The following is a 16845-nucleotide window of genomic DNA, read 5'->3' as shown; positions in this document are numbered from 1 at the left end:
AATATCTAGATTTGATGACTTAATTTGAGCTATGCAACTTAAAAGAATTTTCAAGCTTAAACTCCAGGCAAATCCAAACCCAGAGGACACACTTTCAAATTTATTTTACATGGTGGGTGATGAAAACACACTTTAGTCCAAAAACAACTAAAGCATGGTGAGAGTCCTTCTTAATTGCACCATTCTAGAACTTTGGGTTACAGCAAAAGTAGTGGAACATATATAGCAACACAATGAAATCTAGTTGTACTTTGAAACTCTGCATTGGTAAATTTGTTGCAAGAACTAAGGAAAGCTCAGAATACAGTACATTAATTAGATCAGTAATTCATGTTTTTAGTTATTTTGGAAAGTGAAAATGAAAGTTCAGACTAGGGTTCACACACAGATAAGCAAGGTAGTGTAAGGTTAAGGGACGAATCTAGATTCGTCCATAGCAGTGTGACTATACACTGGGACTAATACATCTTACCAAGAGCTGGGGTGTTGACTTAGACTGTTGATACACAATGAGAAAATAAATATAATTTCTCATAGCTTTTAACTTTCTGCTTAATAATATTGTATTTTGAAAAATAAAATCTAAAAAAACCTGATTTGGCTTAAATATAAAAAAGGTTCATAAATCACCTCAGAAAAAAGGTAGGGTAGCAAGTTTAGCAACAACAACAACAACAAAAAAAAAAACCAAAGCCTATTTTCTTATACTTATTTTCTTCTGAAATATGCTGAATTAATGGCATATCTGTTTTAAGCAAGTTTTACATATTTCTGTTCCATGTAATTACTTCATCAGCATATTATGAGAATATGCAAAACAGCATATTACAAAAATATAGAGTAAATCTTGGTAATGTTCTGAATTATGATTGTCATTCTAACAAAGCCTATTTTAAACTGGTGTTTTAGTATGTTTTATAATCATTCACCCATGAATACCTGTCAGCTGGCAAATTTTAGCAGTGTAGAATGTAGATGCAGAAAATGCAGTTAACAGCACTGATAAGTCTTTAGTCCACAGAGATTAAGTTTTTTTGATGCAACATTAAATCACTTCAGCATTAAAAATCTGCCAACAGGTTATGACACTGCTGCTGACATCTGGTATGCTATGTTATTACCTGCTTCACCTTTCCTAACTGAAAATATTGGAACACCCATAGTGTTATGAAGTTCTAATATTTCATGATCTTGTGACCTATTTTTCACGTGGGTGGCTCTCATCACTAGTTCAGTGATTGAACAATTATATGTATATAGAGCTTGGACAACATAGCAATTTTTGGTTGCCCAGGAAAATTCTACAGCTTCAAAAGGAATTCTCTGTCACAGAATAAAAAGGTTCAAGTGTACTGTCTTTTCGCTGCTGTCAATGACAAACCTACACATATCTCTTGAGACACAGTTTCTATAGGGCCTGGAAACCTTGTATTATCTCCTTTTTTTATTACTGCTAGTTCACGTATAGATGTCACCCAGTGTTCTTAGGACTTCTTCAATCAAGAAGGAAAGGAGAGTAGTTGTGGTGGGTGACTCCCTTCTGAGGGGGACAGAAGGGCCCATCTGTTGACCGGACCCATCCCACAGGGAGGTCTGTTGCCTCCCTGGGGCTCGGATTAGAGATGTTAAGAGGAAACTCCCTAATCTTGTGGGTTCCTCTGATTACTATCCACTGCTGATTTTTCAGGTTGGCAGTGATGAAATTATCACAAGAAAGGTAAGGGCAATGAAGAGTGACTTCAGGGCCCTGGGACGGCTAGTTAGGGGGTCTGGAGCGCAAGTAGTGTTTGCCTCCATCCCTCCTGTAAGAATGGGTGGGGGTCTGTCAGGGACAAACACAAGAGGAACGAACCGGGGCCCGAAGGCAGTTGGTCTAGGGAGGATTTAGTCCCACCAGTGTGCTCTGTTTGTTTCCTGAAATGTCTGTATGCTAATGCACGCAGCATGGGGAATAAGCAAGAAGAGTTAGAGGTCAGTGTACGGGCTAAGGGTTATGATCTGGTAGCGATAACAGAGACATGGTGGGATAGGTCACATGACTGGAATGTGGCCATGGATGGCTACGTGCTTTTTCAGAAAGATAGGGCGGGGAAGCGAGGTGGTGGAGTTGCTCTTTATGTGAGAGAGCAACTAGAATGTGTTGAGTTTTGTGCAGGGGCTGATGAGGGGCAAGTTGAAAGTTTGTGGGTAAGAATTAAGGGGCAGGCTGGTGTGGGTGATACAGCTGTGGGGGTCTACTACAGACCTCCTGATCAAGGCGAGGAGGTTGATGAGGCCTTCTACAGGCAGCTGAAAGCAGCCTCACAACTTCAGTCCCTAGTCCTCATGGGAGATTTTAACTACCCTGATATCTGCTGGTTGACTCACACAGCCAGCCTTTCACAGTCTAGGAGGTTCCTCCAGTGCATTGATGATAACTTCTTAATGCAGATGGTGGACAAACCGACTAGAAGAGGAGCGCTGCTGGATCTTGTACTAACCAATAAGGAGGGCCTTGTTGAAGCAGTGGTGGTCAATGGCAGCCTTGGCTGCAGTGATCATGAGATGGTAGAGTTCAGGATCCTGTGTGGAAGGAACAGAGTACCCAGTAGGATCAGAACCCTGGACTTCCACAGGGCAAACTTTGGCCTCCTCAATCAACTGTTAAGAGAAATCCCATGGGACAGGGTGTTAGAAGATAAAGGGGCTCAAGATAGCTGGTCAATATTCAAGGACCACTATTTGCAAGCACAGGATCAGAGCGTCCCTATGGTTAGGAAATCTAGTAAGGGAGCTAGGAGACCAGCATGGTTAAAAAAGGAACTGCTGGGAAAACTTAAGTGGAAAAGGAAAATCTACAGATCATGGAAGGGGGGGCTGGTCACTTGGGAGGAATATAGGACTGTTGTCAGAGGATGTAGGGAGGCAATTAGGAAAGCTAAGGCCTCCTTGGAACTTAACCTTGCAAGTCAGGTTAAGGATAATAGAAAGGGCTTTTTCAAATACATAGCTAACAAAACTAACACTAGAGGCAATATTGGCCCACTAAGGAATGAGCTGGGAGCCCTGGTGACAGAGGATATAAAGAAGGCAGAGGTGCTGAATGCCTTCTTTGCCTCTGTCTTTACTCCTGCGGGGTTTCCGCATGAGCCCCAGATTCATTCAGCCCCAGAAGTAGTCGAGATAGATGAGGAGTTAGACATAGTAGATGAGGATTGGGTTAGGGATCAGCTGAGTAATCTGGACATCCATAAGTCGATGGGTCCAGATGGAATGCATCCAAGGGTGCTGAGGGAGCTGGCAGAGGTCATTGCTAGGCCACTCTCCATCATCTTCAGTAAGTCATGGGTAACAGGAGAGGTGCCTGAGGACTGGAGAATAGCAAATGTCACTCCAGTCTACAAGAAGGGCAAGAAGGAGGACCCGGGTAACTATAGACCGGTCAGCCTCACCTCCATCCCTGGAAAGGTGATGGAACAACTTGTTCTTGTCACTATCTCCAGGCATATCAAGGACATGGGAGTCATCAAGAGCAGTCAGCATGGTTTTATCAAGGGTAAATCATGTTTGACTAACCTCATAGCCTTCTATGAGGAAATTACTAGGTGGATAGATGATGGAAGAGCAGTAGATGTGGTTTATCTTGATTTCAGTAAAGCATTTGATACCGTCTCTTACAGCATCCTTGTAGATAAGTTGATCAATTATGGGTTTGGTGATCAGGTAGTGAGGTGGATCAGGAACTGGTTGAAAGGAAGGAGTCAGAGAGTTGTAGTCAATGGGGCAGAATCTGGTTGGAGGTGTGTGACTAGTGGAGTCCCTCAGGGGTCGGTGCTGGGACTGGTGTTGTTTAATATCTTCATCAATGACTTGGATGAGGGTATAGAATGTACCCTCAGCAAGTTTGCTGATGACACTAAGCTGGGAGGAGTGGCTGACACACCAGAAGGCTGTGCTGCCATTCAGAGAGACTTAGACAGGCTGGAGAGTTGGGCAGAGAGAAACATGATGAAATTCAACAAGGGGAAGTGTAGAGTCTTGCATTTGGGGAAGAACAACAAGATGTTCCAGTATAGGTTGGGGGCTGACCTGCTGGGGAGCAGTGTAGGTGAAAGAGACCTGGGGGTCCTAGTTGACAAGAAGATGACCATGAGCCAGCAATGTGCCCCTGTGGCCAAGAAGGCCAATGGCATCCTGGGGTGCATTAGAAAGGGTGTGGTTAGTAGGTCAAGAGAGGTTCTCCTCCCCCTCTATTCTGCATTGGTGAGGCCGCACCTGGAGTATTGTGTCCAGTTCTGGGCCCCTCAGTTCAAGAAGGACAGGGAAGTGCTTGAAAGAGTCCAGTGCAGAGCTACTAAGATGATTAAGGGAGTGGAACATCTCCCTTATGAGGAAAGGCTGAGGGAGCTGGGTCTCTTTAGTTTGGAGAAAAGGAGACTGAGGGGTGACCTCATCAATGTTTTCAAATATGTAAGGGGTGAGTGTCAGGGAGATGGAGTTAGGCTTTTCTCAGTGGTGACCAGTGATAGGACAAGGGGTAATGGGTGTAAATTGGAGCATAGGAGGTTCAAGTTGAATATTCGAAAAAATTTTTTTACTGTAAGGGTGACAGAGCCCTGGAACAGGCTGCCCAGGGGGGTCGTGGAGTCTCCTTCACTGGAGACATTCAAAACCCGTCTGGACATGTTTCTATGTGATGTACTCTAGGTGGCCCTGCTCTGGCAGGGGGGGTTGGACTAGATGATCTTTCGAGGTCCCTTCCAACCCCTAGGATTCTGTGATTCTGTGTGTGTTTGATTATGTCCTGCTAGATCTGTTTTTTACTGGGAGCTGCTTCAACAGAACTGAGAGGTTTTGTTAAAGTAATTAAAAAAAAACAAAAACAAAACAAAAACAACAAAAAAGCAAATAAAACAAACAAACCCAGAAAAATGAGTCAGATTAAATGACTTCATCACTTTGGAAATGGGGTCCTTAAGAAATAAATCATTGAATCATACGATGGTTTAGGTTGGAAGGGACCTTTAGAGGTCATCTAGTACAACCCCCTGAGAGCTGGTCGTATGGTGGGGCTTCTTCAGCCCGTTTTACCACTTTTCCTGGTGGCATTCCAAAGTGTTTGCCCTCTGGCCAATGTGTTATTGCTTCTACAATTCCTGGACGATTAAGTCTTCCTATCCTAGCTCTCTGTGAGAGTAAAGCAATCCATTTACTCCAGGTAGCATCGGTAGCATGATGGGAAGATTCTCTACCTGTGTACATAAAACCTAGTACAGGTAATCGTGGCACTAGGAGGAGCTGTGCTTCAGTACCAATCACTTCTGAAGCAGCTCTAACTCCTTCGTATGCGGCCAGTATCTCTTTTTCAGCAGCTGTGTAGTTGGCTTCGGAGCCTTTGTAGTTTCGACCCCAAAATCCTAGAGGTCGGCCTCGAGTCTCTCCTGGAGCTTTCTGCCAGAGGCTCCATGAAGGACCATCACCTCCATCTCCGGTGTAAAGAATATTTTTGATGTCTGGCCCTGTTCGAATTGGTCCAAGGGCCATTGCCTGCACAATCTCCTGTTTAATATTCTCAAAAGCAGCTTGTTGTTCTGAGCCCCATTTAAAGTCTTTCTTCTTCCGGGTAACCTCGTAGAGAGGTTTCACAACCTGATTATATAAAGGAATATGCATCCTCCAGAAACCAACAGTTCCTAAAAAGGACTGAGTTTCCTTTTTGGTAGTTGGTGGGGCCATAGCAGTTATTTTGTTAATCACGTCCATTGGGATGTGGCGACGTCCATCTTGCCACTTAACTCCCAGAAACTGTATCTCTTGTGCAGGTCCCTTGACCTTGCTCCTTTTAATAGCAAAACCAGCCTCTAGAAGGATTTCAATTATCTTCTTACCTTTCTCGTAGACTTCCTTTGCTGAGTCACCCCATACAATGATGTCATCGATGTATTGTAGATGTTCTGGAGCTCCACCCTTTTCCAAGGTATCATGGATCAGTCCATGGCAGATGGTAGGACTGTGTTTCCACCCCTGGGGCAGTCGATTCCAAGTGTACTGGACACCTCTCCAGGTGAAGGCAAACTGTGCCCTGCATTCTGGTGCTATAGGAATAGCAAAAAATGCATTAGCAATGTCAATAGTAGCATACCACCTGGCTGCCTTTGACTCCAGCTCATACTGAAGTTCTAGTATGTCCGGCACAGCAGCACTTAGTGGTGGTGTAACCTCATTCAGGGCACGATAGTCCACTGTCAGCCTCCACTCTCCATTTGGCTTTTTCACTGGCCATACAGGACTGTTGAAGGGTGAATGAGTCTTGCTGATCACTCCTTGGCTCTCTAATTGCCGGATCAGCTTATGAATGGGGACCACAGCATCTCTGTTGACACGATATTGTCTACGATGCACTACTGAAGTAGCAGTTGGCAGACGCTGGTTTGTAGTCCTCAGCAATCCCACTACAAAGGATTTATCTGAAAGGCCAAACAAAGTATGCAGCCATTCTGCATTCTCAGTCTTAATAGCTGCAGTACCAAAGGACCAGCGGTACCCTTTCGGGTCCTCAAAATCACCTCCCTTGAGGTAGTCTATGCCAAGGATGCACGGAGCATCTGGACCAGTCACTATTGGGTGTTTATGCCACTTTATTCCAGTGAGGCTCACATCAGCCTTCACAATAGTCAGTTCTTTAGATCCCCCCGTCACTCCAGAAATAGTGACGGAGTCTGTGCCTTTCTGATTCGATGGCATTAGGGTGCATTGTGCACCAGTGTCCACCAAGGCTTTATACTTTTGTGGCTCTAATGTGCCAGGCCATCGAATCCACACAATCCAATAGATTCGGTTGTCCCTCTCCTCCACCTGGCTGGAGGCAGGGCACCTCTAAGCTTGAGCACATACAGCATTGTCAGTATGTGCATTACTGGAGCTTGCATCCCCAGTACTCACACCTGATGTGCAGGGATCTGGAGTCACCAGCATTTTTGGATTGGGTAACTCTACACTGGAGACTTGAGCAGCCATCTTTTTAGAAGGACCTCCTTTTGCCTTTGGCTTACTTATCAACTCAATCACTCGGTCCTGTAGGGCAGCAGTAGGTTTTTTGTCCCACTTTTTCATGTCCTCCCCACACTCACACAGGATTACCCATAGGGTCCCTCTTGCTGATTTCTGTTTCTCTCGATTCTGTCTCATAGGAGGGCGTCTCCTCTTAATGGCTGCAATGCGGCGTCCTCCGTCTGTCTGAGGAGAAGGGGGTGAATGCCATTCCTCAGATGCTCTCTTAATAGCTGAGACCCAGGCCCGACAAGGGGCTATGACAGCATCTTCACACTCTCGTACAGTTTTAATCACATCACCCACAGTTGTATCTATCTCTGCAGGAACCCATAGCATTACTGATAGTGTATGATTAAAAGGTGGTGGTGCAGCATGCACAAACCTTTGCATCATAGGTTTAGGGCATGGTACATGATAGGGATCTTCAATGTCATCATTATTATAGATCACATCTCGCACAGCCAATTCTTCGAGATACCTGATAGCTTTTCCAAGGTTGCGTGCTTTGATCTGTGGGCAGTCTATTTCCTCTTTATAGGGATATCTCTCCTTTACAGCTGACAAGAGTCGTTTCCACAGGCTGGTAGTTCCAGCCTTTTCCCCAAATGCCCGATCAATACCTGCATCTTTGGCCAGGGATCCCAACTGCCTGGCTTCCTTCTGAGTTAATGTTATGGTAGCAGCCCCCTCATTCCAGCATCGGAGTAACCAAGAGAGAAGTGGTTCACCTGGAAAACGGCTGAAATCTTTTCTCAGAGTACGCAAGTCTCTCATGGAATAGAGCTGAGCAGATTCTGAGTCTGAGTCCTCATCTGACTCTGCACTAGCTGCTCTACCTGGTCTGGGAGGAGAGCCATTATCCTCTATTTCCTCTATCACCTGGTCATCTTGTTCAGACTTGGAAGGGTTACGGCTCGTTTCTGATTTCCCTTGTTTTCCTTTTCTCCTAGTTACAGGGTTAACAAGTAACTGTGTGGGCTGAGGGGGAGAGGCTGAGGCATCTGCAGCAGTGGCAGCAGCAGGGCTTGCTTTCTGAGCAGCAGCACTGTCTGTGGGAGTAGAGACAGCAACTGGAGCTGAAGCAGAAACACTGGCGATGCTGGCCGGCCTTATCTGAGTTGTGCCCTTGCGTGAGGGGGGGCGAGAAGCGGCTGGGGAGGCAGGAGTGGGGGTGCTCTCTGTACGAGGAGCAGCTCTCACTCTCCGAACAGCAACTCTCGGCCTCCGAAAAGGCATACTCAATCTCATTACTGTGGTTTTTGTGTTACTCCTCACCAATATATGAGAGAGATTAACAACACCCACTAAAAGATTGAGAGATGAAATGCTACTGTTACTAAAATCAGGTGGAGTCAGCCCAAAATACGATGGAATGGTATAATTTCCCAAGTTAAAACTGGGAGTGTAATTACCAACCAAGTTTTTTATCTCTGTATGAAACACTACTGCACCATGCACCATGATATACACCAGTATTGAGGACAATATTGCAATGATGGTTCTTAAGCAGCTCTTACGAAAGACAAACCACAAAGTAACAGCAATTCCAGCTGCAAAAATACACATCACATACCCTAAATACCAAAGGTACGGCACGATTGGTTTAATCTCCAACCCTGTGAAATTTCCAAAGAACAAGGTCTGATTCCAGCTCAGGAAAGCCATTCTTTCACTGGAGTTGGAATTCAAACTGTTCAGGCAATTTAGTCAAAATTTAAACTGGACTCGAGCCAATTAGCTCAGGCCCCACGTTGGGCGCCAATAAATCTGTCACGGTTTAACACTGGCCCGGCAATTAAACCGAATAACAGACGCTCTCTATTAATCTGTCTCTCCTTGATAGAGAAAGGAGAGAGAATAAGGGAGAGAGACTTATGGGTTGGAAACTAAACTACACAACTTTAATAAAACAGTAGTGATAAATAGGTAAAATTACTAAATATATACAAATATACAGGAAAATGGAAACCACATTCCTCCCCCCTTTCCCCCAATAACTCTCACGTCACCACCGAGGCTGTAGGGCAGCCCTGGGAAAGTCCAGGCTGGACTCCTGGAGTCGGCAGCAGTCGGGAACCGGAGGCAGGAACACATAGATATGGGCTGGCACGGATCAGGACCACAGGCAGATGAACAGACAGGATCCTTCCAGGATGCCGGGTGAAGGAAGGGAAGCAGGAAAAGATCTGGCTCGGCCCACGTGATGCCTCAAATTTATACTGAGTGTGACGTATATGGGATGGAATACTCTGTTTGGTCAATTCTGGCATCTATCTTGTCTGATCCTCCCTAAAGGAGGGCTCTGGTGGGACCTCTGTGTCCTTGGCTCTGCATACCAGTCTCTAGCAGTAACTATAAACATCAAGTGTTATCAGTCCTAAAAGCACACACACTGTATGAGAAACTTGCTGTTAATTTCAGCAAATGCAACTACTTACAAGGGACTTAGCTAAAAGCAAAAGTACAGAAACAGAAAATCACCTTTATCCTGGCCCAAACCAGGACAGAGCCTTGTTTAGCCTTACCTTGAGTACCTCCAGGGACGAAGCCTCAACTATTTCCCTGGGCAACCTGTTCCATCTTTCCACTACCCTCATGATAAAGAACTTGTTCCTAACATCTGATCTAAATCTACTCTAATTTAAATCAAATCAACTTTCGTCTCACAGAAATCATAACTTGCTAAATCTTCCCAGTAGTGTAAATAAGAAGATCTGTTGGAGTGTTTGAAAGATCAGCCAAACTAATTGATTTTTAAATTATCTACATAAAATTTTAAATTAATTTATATGTCCTCCTGCTGCATATGCAGCATTCCACAAGTCAAATTCATTGTGCACAGCACTTTTTATTGTTGAGATTTAAAATCTAGCAACTCCTAGTTCAGAGGAAACAACTAGAACTAGGGGCAAGACAAATGTGTTTGTTATCTGAATGCTGTGGCATTTGCCAGTTGCTGTAGACATTGTGAATATTGTAATATCTTCGTTTCATCTTATTCTGAATGACACCTGTAATTTATTTTTAACAATACTAAATAGTAAGTCATATTACTAATGGGAACCATATCTTAGCTAGTTCATTTGATGGCTCATGTTAATGTTACTAAAGAAGAATAACTATTCAGTGCAATTAAGAAATAACAGCTGCTTTCTCCTTGCAGTGCATCGTTCCATTAACCAGTGGACTAAAGTTTAACAAACAATCAGGTAGTTTGTCAGCAGAACATTGAAGGACAGCACACCTATCCACAAGACTAGTCCATTTTCAGAGGTATCAAAGAATACAACTCTTTTTCACATTTCTTCCTTTGTCTGAATGGACTTGATAATATGAAGTTCAGATATGGTGTTTATGGCATTCCCTAATGTTGCATATCAAAGCAGTGAAAACTAGAGCAATACACCTGTAAAAAGGAAATTGACATTTTAAGTGTTTGAAATTAAAATTATTTTAATAAAATAATATCAAAGGAAGTGAACATTTAGGATGCTGAAAATTTTTTTTTCAATAAATACACAGGCAAAGATGAAATGCTATAGAATAAAGACTGAAGTTTTTAAAATACTACATTAAACACATGAAAACTGTCTCAGAATTCATGTAAAGAATAAAAATTATATTTACAGAATTTAAGGATGAATTCTGTTTAATCCATTTATTGAGTGCTGCTCTTCCCTAGCATTAGTTCTATTATTGTGGTTGAATTTAATATCATTTTGCAGTAGTATTCCATGCTGACTTGAGTAGATTTATTCTATTTTCATGCCATGGTAAATGAAAGCAAAATCTCATTTTGTATTTCGGTATTTCTGTATCATCATGTAGTTTTTCATTACAAGTAAGGCTACCAAAGAAGCAGTGCTATTTTGAAAGTTAAGTGTTTAGCTAGCATTTATTATGTATACAGTAACCATTTTCCAATTTGATTGTCAAATACAATATTCATCTGAAAAATAAATTAGGAATTTTGTGTATATTTTTTTCTCATATAACTATTGAACTGGTGGAATAATATCACCTTTGGCATTCATACCATGTTACAGTTTGTATTCTAACACAATATTTCTTTTTCGTTTTTCCATAAAGGATCTTTCTGTACTAAGAAAACACTTCTTTTTATTAGCGTTTGTTTAGTAGATACAAAAAGGAATAAAATTATATGTTGGAGACAAGTCTTATTATTTACATATTTTTATATTCTGATTTTGTTTTATGACATTGCCACTTTTGATATCAGATTCAATAACAATAATGAACTAAGGAATTTTTACATGCTCTAATAACAACCATAAATTCTAATTATACTCTTCTTTTATAAGATTTGTAAAAACATTAACCCATGATGCTTACATCTGTATTGTTTTAACAGGAATTTTTCACCATACAAATGAAGGCTAGAATACAAAAGCATAGCATTCTGTTTGGTTTCCATTGGAGGATTGCTTTTGATTAAAATCATGGCAAAGCTAAAATATATGAGAAACCCAGTTGTCTGTACATTCTACAAGGGAGACAGCAAATAACAGACACCATAAAAATAGTCACATTTATGGGACTAGAATCCATGAGACAAATTAAAATGTCCTGTGTGTGTGGTTATACTGCATCCTTCTGTACCTTTATGCTCCAGGCATATGGATTTTATGTTGCTCACTGATACCTATTAAGATGCCCTTAGTCTTCACATAGAACAGCAGACAATGTTTCTTACTGTGGTGGATGTGTCACTGAATTAATTTTATTTAATTCTTACCAATGGTCAAGGGACTAGCACTAAAAGTTAGACCTGTTTAGACTGCAAAAGTACAGCAAATCATAGTAAACACAAGTAGCATTTTGCATTTCTCACACACAGCAACTTGTGCTGGGGTGTGACCACTGATAGCTGTCATCATGTCATATGCTCACGGCAAACAAGGATGTGTTTTGTGATGGTGCTGACAGTGTATTCACCCATATATTATATAAGTGAAAAGTGTGTTACAATGGGGATCAACTGACTTTAAAAATTGTCATTTATTCCAAAAGATCTTGTAAGAGTCTAATATCATTAGGATAGAACAGGATTTACCGAATAATTTTCACTTGAGATTGGTTTAGGAAAGTTTGGCATATAATAAGCATAATAAAAAAAAATTACTGATTGCATTCATTTAAGAGCCCTAAAATGAATTGTGCTCTTCTGATTCTTAGATTTAAAATTAATCTTAAATTAATGATGAAATAAAGCCCACAGTATTAATAACAGGACAGGTGGAACTATTTCAGTTTTAGATAATGATAAAGATGATAGGAATAGATAGATGTAGATGTAGTTCTTGGGCTTTTATGAGAATGTCTGCAGCTTCCATGTTAGCCTCCTGAGGGCAAAATGCACTCAATGCAAGGATTCAAGATGCACTGAAAAACAAAAAATAAAGTGCTTGTTGGGATCACCTTTGTTTCCTACACTGTCAAAGATTGTGAAAGGAGTCTGTTGTCTTTTTAGCAATATTGACTTGTGTTTTACAAACCCAAGTAAACAGTTCAGCTTGACAGTGCTGACTTGCATTTAAGCTTCTACAGGTATAGGACAAATTTTCATTACAGTGTTATGCTGTCTTCATTGCAATACATTGAGAAAATTGTCTCCTTTTCTTATTGTCAAACACAAATTGCACATTCTTATTTAATTTCTATTAACAGATTAAACCACTAAATGTGTGGGGGGGGGGTTTCCAGGATTTTGCATGTCAGTGCATGACTTCACTTCAGTTGCTGTTTTACCTAACATACAGAATTTGTCTATAAATTATATGACAAACAAACTTGAATTTACTTTTTATTTTCATTTTTATTCAGTAAATACAATGTGTAAAACTACGTTAGAAAATTGCTTAGATAACTTGCAGCTTAACTGGGAGTAAGCATGTTCCCAACTTCGCAGCAAGCAGTCAGTAATTTTATTTAAATTACATTAGGACAGACCAGAACTACTATTGCTTAGCAGAATTTAACACAAGTATATTGTGATGTTGAATTCTTACAATTCAAAAATAATGGGGAAAATGTCTGAATGTTGAAGTCTGAATTCCCAAACTAGGATTTTAAGTCTTGCATTTACAAATTTGTGTATTACATTAACCACTTTGTGTACTACATTCAAAGAATTAAATGCATATTCAGTACCTGAAAATGAAGACAGTATTTTGACAGGTCCTTCCACTCAAACATGCTTATTAAAAACAGAATTTTAAATCCATGTCTTTGTTATATACCAATATAAAGGAAATATTCGGCAGTTGACCCTAGTCTCCAACTTCATCTCTCTTACCTATTTTTCCACCCAGAATTCTTGCCTTTCCTATGCAGAAAAACACACTCAATATCTGCAAATTTATAGTTTCCTCTAAATCTCCGGAATTTTGTTCTTGTTGTGCTAACAATTTACAGTCCTTAAAATAGTACTCTATTGACCTTAGTTTTTCTTCCTTTAAGTTTCCCATATTTATTCTTAAGTCATTTGTTTGTCATTTGCTTTTTCATTTTGTTTGTCATTTATTCCCTAGCTATTTGATCATCTATTTGATCTTCCTAGGTGTTCTTTATTAAGCAATATGCTAAGCTGTATGATAAGCCATCCATATCTTAAACTTGAGATCTGAATATCCTTGTTTTCTTTGTCATTGGCCTGTAGCAAGTTGTTTGGTTTCCAGTTTGCTTAATTTCTCACTCTCTTCAATTTCTTTTTCAGAAGTAAAATAGCAATAACTGTCTTTCCCAGACCTTTTTCTGTCTTTTGTCTTCAGTCTCTAAGACAAAGTGAAAGAAACAATTTCTCGCTAATTGTTTTTGTATGCTGCTTGGCAAAATAGATATTGAGTCTTAATCTGCTGCCCAGTCCAGTGTGGGACTTTTCCAGTTGGAAAGTAATTACCAACTGAAGAGACTAAGTTCCATATTTACATATTTTTGTGTAAATTTGTAATTCACTATTACTACATTATTAAACCTATCCTAGTTTTTCTTCCAGCCTTAAAGACTCTCTCCCTTATTGCCTTCTTCATTTTTCCCTGGGAGGGTAGTGGGAAACAACAGAGAGCATCTGTCATCTAATTACTGTCTAAATCTATAACAGATTTACTGGTACACAGTATGGGGCTCAAACACACAATACTGGGATTAAGAGTACTGTGCTCCACTGACTGCGCTGTCATGGTTTAGGCCCATCTGGTATCAACCAGGCTTCCACTCACTCACCCCCCCCCATCTCCACTGTGAGAAAGGGAGGAAAAAACAAAAAGAGCCACCTGAAGGCTCATTAACTGAGAGAGACAAGAGTAGGGAGGATTCATTCGACAATTACAGTAACAAGCAAAAGCCAGACAGACTCAACTTGGGAAATAGAAAAAAATAAAAATTTACTCTGCAAGGAGTACTCTGCAAGGAGGCTACTTGACCAAATCTTAATACCTTCTCCTCCACACCCCTTGCTTCTTCCCAGGCCCAAATTGCTTCACTGCTTCCTCCCCCTCAGTGGCAGAGGGGATGGGGAACCAAGGGTAAAGATCTCCACACAGTGTTTCTGCCGGCCCTTCCTCAGGGGGAGGACTCCTCACAGCCTTCCCCTGCTCCAATTCAGGGTCTCTCCCCCAGGAGAGTCCTTCAGGAACCCCTGGGACATGAGTCCCTCCCACAGGTGCATTCCTTCAGGCACAGACTGCTCCCGCCTGGGCTGCACACAGAGTCACGGCTGCTGCGGGAGCAGTCACCTCCTCTGGCACGGGGTCCTACATGGCTGCAGAGCCACATCTGTTCCTTTCCATGATACTGTTTCACATCTCCCCACTTGTGACACTTCCAGGGTGACAATTTCACATTTACCCCATCATGGTCCTTCAGGAATTGCTCACCCATCCTTCTTCAGTTCCACCACGTTTCTCCATAGACTACAGGGGCACAGCTGCCATCTCACCGTGGGCTGTGAGGAAATCTCTGCTCAGGCACCTTCTCCCCCCCTTCTTCACTGACTTTAGTGTCTTTGCTCTGGCATATCTCTCTCACCTCCTCCTCTCCTCTGCAGTTCTCTTTTTTATATATTTTTGCAGTTTTATTTCCCCTTTCTTAAATATGTTGGTCATAGAGGCTCATCCAGCTTCCCATATCTACTCAGCCTTGGCTAGACATGGCGCCAGGACTGGGACTGAAAGAGTTTCTAGAATCTTCTCTTGTGCCCCCCCTGCTTCCAAAACACCACCACACTAACCCAAGACAGCTCTTTATTCCACAAACGAAGAAGGAAGTGCGTCATTTCCAGGACAGTAATTAGACAGCCGCATTCAAAATCCACTGAAACTAATCATAATAATCCATTAATTTTACTTCTAGATCAAGATAAAGTAGAGAGAGAGAAAGGAAACTATATCCTCTGGAAAGAAACCAGAAATCCAGAGCTTGTTGAGCTTTTTTCATCATTGCAAAAACCGATTAACTGTAGGAAAAAGTTGGAAAGCCAAACATAACTTCTGAGATCTGTAAGTATCATTAATCATGGTTATTATTTTAATGTCTAGGGACTAGCCAGGTGTACCAAATCATTGTGCTAGGCACTGTAAAAACACAGCCTTATAACTTGTGTTTGTGTAGTAATTTACTGTGAACTTAGCCATCACTAGCAACCCCTTTAAGGCTTATTTGAGTGTCTTCAACCCTCTGCTCCCTGCAACAGGAACAGAGTTATGAAACGGTAATATTTTATTTTCATTTTTACATTTTTCTAATTTTTAACTGGTTTTTGTTTTTTTATTTAAAACTTCTGTTTTCACATATTCTTTTTTTTGTAACTATTTTTTGAGGTATATTTTCTTTTCTGAATCTGCTGGTTTTATGTCCCCATTATCTTTGGGAGCTTCAGCTTCATTAAAAAAGCTAAGGTTTTTTGCATGAAAGTATCTTGTGAGTCCAATTTCTAATAATGGAATTATGTTTCTAGAAAACTGATTTTTGTTATGGCTTTTCTACAGCTCCTGACTGACAGGTCCTGCTGGTTTCTGAACTTAGAGGGTGGCTGGCAGCTCTGTGATTCAGAGACATAGGATCTAATCTAAGCTCACGGTATCAGCCAACTGTCTGTGACTGTGTTATATTTTAAATGAACAGAGGTGACCAACCCAAGTAAGTGAAGGCCATCTCTTTTCCCTTCGCTGTGCAGCTAGTACTATGCAATAGAATGAACTTGAAATCTAGCTCCCATTGGCACTTTTTGTGACAGAATCTGGGACATCTGGCCACCTTGGTAGACACTGTCTCATTATTCTACATGACTGCAATTACTGGCTCACACTATTTTTGAGCAAGTTCTGAGGCAGGCAACAGATGTTGTGATCCAGTAGACATTGTCACTCACTGGGGACTGCTGAGTACTAGTTGCCTCTGACAGATATCATGTAATTACTTATCAATTGTTTCTTGTCTTTCTCATGGAAAGTGGCTTTTTCTAAGAGTCTGACTCTTAGTTGTTTTCTCCCTGAGATGCAAGGTTGTCCAGCTCCTACAGAATTAGTCACAGGAGAAAAAAGACAATTTCAGTCAGCAGTGTCTTGCAGTTGAAATGCTGTGACTATTGAATCATAAAAGCTGCTCCCACTCAGGAAACTAAAATCTTTCTTCCCCAAGAAACAAAACTGAGATCAAAAAATTAAGAGTCCTTGATTTGCAATGAACAGATGATGACTAGCAGAGGCTTTAGCTGAAAGGCAAGCAATAACTCTTGTGAGGATTCTGCTTTTAGCTTCTATCTCCCATCAAACAGTTGCTAATTTACTGGGAATC

This window comes from Calypte anna, chromosome 2 (genome assembly GCF_003957555.1).
Source record: "Calypte anna isolate BGI_N300 chromosome 2, bCalAnn1_v1.p, whole genome shotgun sequence".
NCBI lineage: Eukaryota > Metazoa > Chordata > Aves > Apodiformes > Trochilidae > Calypte > Calypte anna.
This window is presented reverse-complemented; position numbering follows the sequence as displayed.